This window comes from Thunnus maccoyii, chromosome 18, assembly GCF_910596095.1.
Source record: "Thunnus maccoyii chromosome 18, fThuMac1.1, whole genome shotgun sequence".
NCBI classification, from domain to species: domain Eukaryota; kingdom Metazoa; phylum Chordata; class Actinopteri; order Scombriformes; family Scombridae; genus Thunnus; species Thunnus maccoyii.
The window spans coordinates 13,881,304-13,892,518 of record NC_056550.1 but is presented as its reverse complement, the minus strand read 5'-3'; positions in this window follow the sequence as shown (position 1 = coordinate 13,892,518).

Below are 11,215 nucleotides of genomic sequence, written 5' to 3'. Positions count from 1 at the left end.
GTTTCTGTGTGCAAGCATCATCCACAGCCTCAGAGTTCACATTTTCTACTGCGGGGGACACCATCAGCCAGGAGCGGGCTCGTCTGTTACCTGAAGAAAGCAGACATGTTGATTTTTCTGAAGAAGAACTGCTGAGTAAAACCTCTAAGATGTAAAGGTCCTAAGAATGCAACAGTGAGCACTAGACACTGACTTGCAACTGTCCGTTTTCCAATGAAAACTATTTGCACTGATTTATTGTATCTTTTACATTTTGTTCCTTTGTACTGTAATATTTTTTGTTGGGGCGGCAGTGGCTCAGGACTCAGGAGGAGATAGAGCAGTCATCTAATCTTAAGGTTCTCAGTTTGATTCCGGCTTTCATACATTTTTATTTATTGATATTATGTTAACAACTTCAAGTAGTGGTAAATAGGTTTATTTTTTGTTTCAAAACTGGTTTGAGTGGAAAAATGCCAAAGACCTGAAAAATAAAACTTAAGATGTGTACCGTAATATGTTATGTAATTTTTTTGTTAAAATGGATTTTATAGAATTGGTACCAAAAAAAGTATCATTCAGGAACTGGTATCGAAGTCATGGTAGGAGGAAATTATCTCATGTTGCAGTTTGCATGTTGCAAATTTGGTGAAATGGGCCCCAGGACAGCATGAATCAGGAGTGAGCTTTCTCTTGACTTAAAACTAACAGGACAAGGTGTATGATGAATGAATTGATAGATGCTACGAGGTGTGCCTAAAAGGAGTGATGAATGAAACAGTAGAGGAGAGAAAGATGAATGAAGTAGGCGTCGTGAACTTCTGCTAAACTCCATTAAACAGGTCACTGGGTAAATGAGTACAGTTGTTGAGTTAATGACTCTTGAAAGCAATTTAAGCCTAAATTATAATATAAGCAGCAGGTTTTTGGGATACACGAAAGATTGCAGAGACATAACTACAATCTCAATAGGGAGGTCATACATCAAGGTTAGCAACACATCTGCAACCAAAAAGTGGCACTCAAGGACACTTGAACAGGGCAGCACTGCCACAGGGCATTAATGTATCCTGCAGGAGAAAAGATAGTCTTCTTAATTATTATGCCGTCCTGGTGCCACTAATACTTGGCTCTTTTAATACTAAGAAGTGCATTACTGAGAAGTGTATTACATTGTGCACCTCTTCTCTTACATCGTCTTACGACAGATAGAGGAGGCAGGCGAGAGGAATTAAGAGAGTGAGAGAATCCCCAAGGAGAATCCAGTGTGAGCAGAGAACACAGCGGAAGATGAATGCATTTTCCCTAATTAAAGCGAATGATGGCTTATCATGATCACTATAAGCTATCATTCACAGACCGTAAGGCCTAATGAGCTATTATCCCCGCACGTGCCTAACATCAAGAGACTGCAACTGCTACATTTGTTTGTTGATTCCTCTACGTCCTGCTCTTTAGCGGTGAGAAAGCCATTTTTCAATTCTAGCGCCCAAGAGTAAAAGCAGCTCTAAGCATAATTGAAAACAAATATGTAAACCGGGGAAAAAAAACGCTTGAGGAATGAAAGGATATATCAAGTGATTAAGCTCTGTCAGCTACTTTGATTGGCTTCAAATGCAGAAAAGGAATGGCTAATCAGTTCATTGAGTAGCCATGAAAAGGCGAGTTCTCCAGGCATCGCTACTTGTGTTCATTAGTAACATCCTGGCATTTCTCTATCCAGACCATCACATGAAAAAGAGACACTGAGGCCTTGAAGAAGGTTTTTAGTATTTTTTTTTATTCAGGGAGCTGGCCTGGTAAGTACATCACACAGGGAGCACAGTGTGATGTGATGGAATGTAAACTGACTGTAGTTTAAAATTTATTTCAAGTTCTATTTCATTCTTTCTGACCATCAGAAATGGTATGAAATATCTGGATATGTATCACACGTATGCACAGGACATTGAGACATAATACCAACAAAGTCACATGTGTGACCAGGGTGACGCAAGCAACCTGATAAAGGGACCTAGCACCCAGCAATTGTCTCCTTTTCATCTTCTCACCTAAACACACAGGTCATGAATGCTGTTAGCATTAGCTAGCATCAGTGCTTTACTGCCTATGCCAGTAGCCTTGTAACCTATCAGTTGGAGCTACATTTCCGTCCTCCAGAGGCTGCATAACCGGTGCTCATCTCCGCCGGTAGTATTGCTGAAACTTTGACCACAAAGTGTTGGACTTTTCCAAGTAAGAAGCCAACTTTATTTCCTCTGCAGGCGTGCCCTGCTAACTTACCCACTTAGCGCCTCTGCTCATTGCAGCTTAATTTCTATCATGTGCTGTATTAGCTTGGGTGGGTTTTATACTTGACCACTACACTAGACTTGCTGAGGTGTTTTCGTCTCATGACAACAGCTGTGTCGACAGTCGGAGAACCATAGAGAAGAGTGTTTTGTTTTGCTCCTTGGCTACTGACTTAACACTGTTAACAGTAATTACATGAAATTACACCTACCAGGGTGACCTGTGTGAATTACCGGTGACTCTGGATTTGTAGCTGAATGTTTCTCTTTCTAACACTATATCACTAGCCTTACAGCAGTACAGGTGCTGGTTTAATTGGATTTGTAGCCAAGTGTTTCTCAGGCTATGTGGAACCACAGGGTAGTCAGGGGAACCTGGGCTCCAGCACATTAATGTGCCGGGGCTGCGTGCGGTACACTTAGCCCTCAGGCATTTCTTCCTTTCTTGTTAACCTCATGTGAACCACCAGGGGGGCACCAGACACAGGGGCTCCTTCAGTGGGCCTCACCTTGCCTTGCAAGTCTCAGGGCAATGCATTTGGTTTTGTAAGACTGGTGCGCTGTTTGTCTGTTATGGAGGGCACAGAAAGGGTTGTACTTGGTCTAAACAGGTTCTTGAACAGGGTCATCGATACCATATCTCACGCATACAGGCACAGGGGCCTCAAGGTCCCACTGGTGAAATGTCATTCAACCAGGAATGTGTCCATTTCTTGGGCCACCTTGAAAGGTGTTCCAGTGAGTGACATCTGTGCTGCAGCTGCTTGGGCTTCTTCCTGTACCTTTTCCTACTTCTACAGAGTTAACGTGGCTGCCCCCTATCCTGTGGTGACAGCAGTTTTGTCTGTTCCTTCGGTCTGCAACTGATTCTCGGTGAGTACAGATTCAGGAAGAAAGACATAGAACAAGAGTTACGAATGTAACTAAGGTTCTATGAATTCTAGATGACCGCCAGAGCTCATTGTCACTCGGAGTCTTGACGAGAATATTCTGTAGAAGATGACTGCTGGGTGCCAGATTAGTCAGGAGTTAGGCAGAGTCAAGCACTGCCAAGATCGCGACGGCCGGAGCCACACACTGGGTGACATCACGGTGGCTACGTCCATATTTTTTTACTTTCAACTGAAATTCTTATTCTGCATTCACTGTCATCAGTAAATCACACTACCTCCCATGTAAATAGTTACAAAATTAACTCCCCATGTAAATAGTTACAGACATTCAAACACAACATTACATGTTATGAAACCATACACATAGAAACATGGAAAATATCCTAGGGTTTGTGAACAAGATAACCCAGGGGGTTACATCATATTTCTGTGGAACAAACAAGGCATGAGGGACCATTTTAGCAAGTGTGTTTTGCATTGATCTAACATGCCACAACAACCATGCTGCATGATATATTTGCTGTTTCAAAAGAGATATGTTCTTGGTGGATGTCAAAGAGTAAAACAAGTGAACATTAAACTGGCCTTCAGGCCTATCCTGTGTGAAGCCCCAGGGTATGGAAATGTGGATGATCGATATGTAATATGTACATCGGAAAATAATTGACACACAACTTGAATACTAAACGTAAATAATTAGTTAAATCTTTTTTTTTTTTCATTCAGGACCAATTTGCTTCCTGCTTTTTACTGACTATTTAGACATCTCGAGATATTTTATAAATGATGGTCATATACTTTCTGTAGAGATTCAAGACATCTATGTAAATGGCAACAGCAACACAAAATACAGCAGGGATCCATGAGTCTTACATTTATGTACACATTAATATATTAGTTTGCATAATATACAGAATATTCCTGGCGGGGGCTGCAGTAGATACTGTAAAAGGCAAAAAACAACACCAAGCAATTCCTCTGCCACCTTCTATGAAATCATGAAGGAAATTTAGAAAACTACATAAAGGTTTAACAATTCCTTTGCAAATCTAAAATGCACTTTCATCAATTCCAAGTTTTTCATTTCATGTTTGTTAATTTTAATACTCAAACTGGAGTGTTCGTGAACCCACAAGCTGCACAAGCAGCATCCTGTTTGTTTATTTGCAGCCTCACCCTCTTGAAGCGTTCATAACACAGTCTTTGCACTCTGTTTCAAGGATGCAGACGCAGTAAGGGAGCTCAAATATTGACAACAGTAGTCAATTGTTAAACACTAAACATAAACTTGCAAGTGATCATTCTACCTCTTCTTTATACTGCTATGAGAGGGATCATATGTAAGAATCATTCATGGCCACTCTGTGAAACAATTTATTTCTTAATGTCAGATTTCATTTAAACACCTGAAGGGAATGCCTCATAATAATTTTATGTGTGCTTAAATTTAAAAACACCACCATCGCCTGATAACCGCAGTAAGGCATTAACATGCCACACCACTCCGAAGCTGCATTCAGTGTGGTAATGTTTTATCAAACTGTTAAGCAGTGATGATTATGCACTTAGTAATTTTCTTCACTCCATGTAACAGCCCTCCACAGACATTCTCCCACACACTCTTCCTCCTGCTAACCTGACACACAAGCTGAATTCACAAAACACCTCTTCATTACTGAAACTGAAGCTGAACAGTGAGACAAAACAACAGCAAGTATTCAAATTAATTTAGACACACAGATGGATTGAAAGATAGACAGATCATTCCTTCCTTAGAGCATTTCACACAAGCACTCCATTCATTCATAAGAATTAGGTCATGGTCCACTGAATCTAGGCTGTACAAATTTAGTGCTTATTGATACTGCTGCAAAGACAATTTTGTATTGAATGACCAATATATCACACTTCATTCATCATAAATATCATCATTATGTTTTTTCTCCACTTAGTAGTGTGTCGTTTCAGATCCTTCAGCATATTGGCTATAAGGGAAAACTATAGGACACTGCGACATATCAGTTGCTGCATGTGGCTGTGTAATTATTTATAATTCATCACAGTGATATACAAATTCCATCAGTCATTTTTATCATTATTATATGGACCTTTATTTTTGCTGCATTGTGTATATCATGACATTCACATATTTAAGGGTATACAATATGGTACACCAAATCTGTGAGTAGTTACAAAGGAACGAGTGAGGAATGAATTAGTAACAACCTGATAATTGATGAGTCGTTAATAAGTAGTTCCTCAGTAACTCAGAATTGAGACCTTTATAATAGATAATGATGAACAGACTGGTAATGATTAGTTCATAAATATCTGTGAATCAACCTACGGCACAAAAGACTCATTAAGTACTGATTACTTAACCATTAGTTACTCTTTATGTGCACCCTCTAGTTAAATGGTGCATCATGAGTAGTTACTACATAGTCCCTCAATTACTTCATGAATACCTATTTCCTACCATTTTCCTGCTTTTCAAAGTAAAGTAAAGCATCATCCTATAAAACTAACAAGTAGCTACTGAGTTTTTAGTGGCGAGTTCACAATTAGATCCTTAATAACAAACCAGATACAGCTCACCATCTAGTTTAGAGTTAATCAGCAACATCGTGGAGAAAGTGGTCAGTATGTTGGTTGACAGATATTTGTAGTATGAACTAATAATTACTTAATGAGTGATTGATACAGCATCTCCTTGTCTGTTCTCTAGTAGCTCATCTGTATCTACTATATAGTCCTTGATTCTGAGTTACTGTATTCAAGAACTACTTATTAATAATTTATTATTATCAGTTTTTATTACTGTTATTATGAACTACTCACAATTTTGTATACTGTATTGAAAAGTGTTAGCTATTCAAGTAAGTATGTAAGTAGTAGTAAGTATTTACGTTTTTTATGTGCATAAGCAACATTAAATATGCCTTTCATATTATAATAAACTGTCCATCATTGAGACTTTTTTTGCATCAATAGAGAAAAGTTAATGTTGACACCTTGGAACAGAACAGGAAGAGGGAAAGACAGGATACCAAATCAGTTCTAGAAAAGTTTTCAATCGCCATTTCAATCATCATCAACAAGTATCAGAGAGGTCATTAAAAATTTAATTTATAGGTCTCTACATCTTGAAACAGACTTTACAAATCACACAAAAGTAATTTGATTATTTCTGTATACTCTAAAAAACACCTGCAGCAACCATGTGTATGGTCTAAAGTGCATACATACACTCATTGCACATTCCGTTTTTTATTAATGCCAGTTTATGTGTGGGAAATGATGTTTGCTTGTTTTTGTATGTAAGCATTATATATACCTTTGGCTTCTAGCTGGCCCTGGCTAAACTTGAAATATTGGATGGTTTGCTTGTTAGTTTGTCTGCCTCCTTGTGTGTTTGACCCTGTCTATAATTATGCTATCTTGAAGTGTATGTGAGTAACCATATAGCAGCCCAGGGAACTTGGCTGGACTGTTAACCATTATCATGAGCCCAGATTCATCTCCATCAAAAAACTTTAAAAAATGTACTTCTAAACAGACTGTTTCCATGCATTTTTTCTTGCATATTAGGGATACACATTGCTTAAAAATGTGAAAATTGGAGAAGGAAGGAAAAGTTTGGATTTGATTTACCATGTAATCTGCACATAAATATTCCAGCCACTTGAATGTCTCAAACCAAAATGAGCGTCATATCAAATAGCCTACCTATTACTATTATTACAAGGCCTTTATGATGAAAAATCCTCAAAACCCATAATACAATGTCAGTTTCATGAATGAGAGTTGAAAACTGCTAACTACTCAAAGTGAATGAGTAAACTTTGCAAAATTTGGTTGCAAAATTATTGCCGATGGACCTACTTGATATGAACCACAATATATGATTACACAATATACGGTATATTACACCTGACACTGACCTACAGTGATGTGTGTGTGACACATCTAAATCAATTACATTCAGTGTTTATTTCCTAGCTTAATCTGACATCGCTCGTGAGTGAGCCAGCATTTTAAACTGACTAACGTTATCAGCTAAGCTAGTAGCCTAAAGTTTTGTTTTATGGAAGCTGTGGTAACTTAGCTCTCAATGTATGACATGATCAGTAAAAAAGTTAGATTTCTCATAAAACTTGCCTTGGGTGTTATCACTGTTTGTAGGACTACCAGACTGATAAAATATGAAACTTTTTGGCAATCTAACACAAGACTAGGCTAGTTTGGCGTCGCTAGCCAAGGGGAGGCACAACTAAGCTATCATTGCTAACGGTTTAGCTGGCTACAATGCAGTGCAAAGTACGTTAGCTATGCTCTGCTCATATCATGTTCACGTTACTTGGAACTCATACAAACATTTACACACCAACATGAGAGGATGTTCATGCCACTGCTTCAGCTTCAACCCCTTTAGTGATAAAAAATCACCGATATCCATATTTTCCCCACACTGACTGACTGTGTGATCTAGTGTTTGGCATAGTAGCCCCATCACTTGAAGAATTAACAGACACCTGTCAGCTAATAAGAAACAAATATTTCCACATATTTTCCTGTAAGCCATCTGTCATTGTTCTTGCCTCCGTTCTGTTCACTGAAGATACAAAATTACAACACTGCTGTCTTCTTTAGTGCCAAACCGCTCAAAGTGGAGAATTATTCAGAGCTAAAGAAAAAAATCTCTGGGGCTGCAGCCTTGAATGTTCTGCCCATACAGCAGCCTGTGAGGGAGCTAGAAAGCACTAGGGTGAAAAACACAATTGAACATTGTCTTTGTTAAGTTGGTCATAGACTAATACAGGAAGTTCATTTTGCTATGTTGTGCTTTTGTTTTGGAACCCTTACTAATTGCTTTCTCTTTGAGGTCTACTTCCTGCTGGGCATGTTTTCTTGGGGTGAACACCTGAGAATGCAGCCACAGGGCTCCAGCTGCTGCCAAATAACCTTGTTAGGCTGTACCAAGTAGTCAGTGGAGAGAGACGGCAGTAGGTAGAGGAGATTTATTTAAAATTGTTTTTTGTTTGGTATTACTTCAGTTTATTATGTATTATTATGCATTTAATTTAATCTGTAGTAGTCAAAAGTCCTTTGTGTTTTGTATATATATATATTATTAAGGTTAAATTGTAAGTTCACTGTGCATTTTCACTTACCCTTTGCTCTGTAATGGGGCCAGTAGGGGCCTAAACTATAAGTGCTGGGTGAAAGAGTAGTGCTGTGTGTCAGAGAGAGGGGTTAGGTTGTGTATCATCTCTGCTATGGAAACCTGCTGAACCTGCAAGTCCAGTTTTTGTCCACCAACCTTTTTATGTCTTTGCAAGTGTTGTGGAACTTTTTGTAATTATTTTTGCAAGTAAAAAAAATCAAAGCTCTGAAAAAATCCCTCTTGGATTGATGCTGCTCATTTTTCCACCACACTATACACCTCAATACTGCTGGCTTTCATCCTGTTTTGTAACGGTCCACAATCCAAAAAACCTTGCACAGCCCCAGCAATTATTTTGATCCATCAAAGTAACTAATGCAATTTTGAATTATTCATCAACATTTTTAAAATTCAATAAATGACAAAATATTCTTCATTCACCTTTGGCACTAAAATTCACTCTTGTTAATAAAACTGAAGAAGCACCAGATTCTCTCCATCTTTTGAGGTTTTGGGTGCCATCCTCTGTGAGACTTCTGGAACCAGTTGTCTTTGTTCTACAAAGAGGAAGCTGTTTCGGTGCCTTTAGAAGGTGGTTTGATAGCCTCCCCTAGAGCACAATACAAAAACACATTCATTTTTTATGGTTTTTGCCAATGCCAACTTACAGGTTTCTTACACTGCTGTGAGCCTTCCTCTAGACAGCATTTGAATCTGACACCAAGAGAGGGAAGGTTGGATGGCAGGGAGGGGATGGATGAGTTGATGGATGGATGTGTGTGATGTGTGGAGTGAAAGTATCTCTCCTGTATCCCTCTGACAGGTGCAGCTCGTTGTCAGCCTGCAGCACTACGGTGAGGAGATGATGAAACTACCAAGTCTCAATAAAAATCACGTCACAGAACTTTTGTTTGTGGGCAAAAAGTGATGCTGTTACGTGTGACTCATACAGCACCGTATCCACTGAGTAAAATAGAACTTTATAAAAACTGCAGCGCTGCTGCAGTTTAGTATCTCCTTTGTGTTTTGTTCAATTTAGAGTTTTGAAAGACTCCCACATAAGATCCAATGGGCTGATGCTTTGTGATATACAGCAGCAATAAAACTTCCCGATACCTGGCAGACCAACACTGAGCAATCACACTGACAACAAGAGGACGTGTAAGAGTGAGTGAACATAGCTTAAAGCTTCGAGATATCCTTTTTTTGATTGAGGAAACTAAATCTTTTTTATTGAAAATCATACTCAATACTGCACTCAGGGGAAATAAAGAGGAATTAGGTACAAGAGTTATTGTTTGCGCTCTGTGTGGATGAAGATTATGGGCCAGAGGGATGATGCCCCTGAGGTGAGTCTGGAGGTGGGACATTGAGAGGGAAGAGAGGGAAGCAAACTGGGTCAGAGAACAAAGGAATGGGAGGTGTTGAGGTATTATGAAAGTTGCAAATGTGGCTCATCTGCTGCCAGTGCTGTAAGATATAGAAGATCTGCTATTTTCTGAAAACTCCTTTATTTAATATAGCTCCAATTAGGACATTATCATTTGCTTGCATGGCTGAGGAGATACTTCACACAAAGCTAGAAAACAATCCAGTTCCCATCACATACCATTTTCCACCCTGCGAATCATTGTTCACTGTAATAGATCAATAGAGCTTGCACTGTATCTCAGCCTGTGCCCTATTTTCAGTCTTGTGCCTCAAGCCTGATATCCTAATGCTTGCTGTATCCAGATTGGAGATAACCAGGGACAACTCTCATCTGCACCACTCCAGACTACTCGTGATGCATTAATTTCACTCTGTCCTGTTACAGCGTGCTTTGTTTCCAGCCTGTTCATGATGGAATAAGTAAGTGCATAAGGAGAAGAGAAAGACAGAGAGAGCGGGAGAGAGAGAGAGAGAGAGAGAAAGAGATTTATGACTACAAAAGAACAAGCAACCATATAGGACCAGATATGAAAAGTTCAGGGACAATCAGTTTTAGAGTTTGTTCAGCACAGTGCTGATATTTCTGAATAATTTACCGTGTGCTTCAGGTACTGCGAGTCAGGATGGCACAGACTGCGAGGCTTGCTGATCGGGCACAGACAGAAGCACGCATGAGGAGAAAGCTGGGAACTGGTTTAATGAGTTGAATGAGCTCAAATGAGATCGATCTACTTGATCTATCTTAATCTATTTCTCTCTGGCTGTTTTTATCCTCTGTCATTTACTTTCTTTCTTGTTTTTTTTCTCAGTATTTATTGGTTTCTTTTTTCATTTTTATGCTTGTTTTTTCTCCATTTTTCCTGCCTTCTTGTTGTTGTTTTCCCTCTTGCCATCATCTCTCTCTCTCTCTCCTACTTGTTCCTTTTTCTTGCATTTTCTCCACCTTTCTTCCTTTACGCTACCCCTATCTGGTCTCAGTGTGACCATTAATAATGCAACAAAACTTGTATTCTTGGGAGCTCATTTTAAAGTTTACTTTTGCACTGACGTCCGAATTGCAAGCCCTCCTTAGGAGAGATTTCGTAATAATGTGCCACTGTTGATAGTATTTAACTACAAAGACTACACCTTACCTTGAACTTACCTTTAGCTTTGGGCTTTAAAGCGCGGTTTTTGTGCTTTAATGGCAAATGTATTTGAAAATAGTAGGTATAGATGGAGAGTCTTGGGTCTACTAGCTGCAAGCTTTTACTGTACAACCATTATTTACACAGAAAGGGGGTGGATTTCCAATTTGCATGTGTGAATATTACATTGCATGGTGTCACAAATTCAGTTTTTTTTAATAACATAGAAAGTGACAGCTAGACTGGGACCCAGTTCTTCAAGCTGACCACATCCTTAATATTCACTTGAAATACACTTCTGATTATTTATGTAAGGCTTAACAGCAT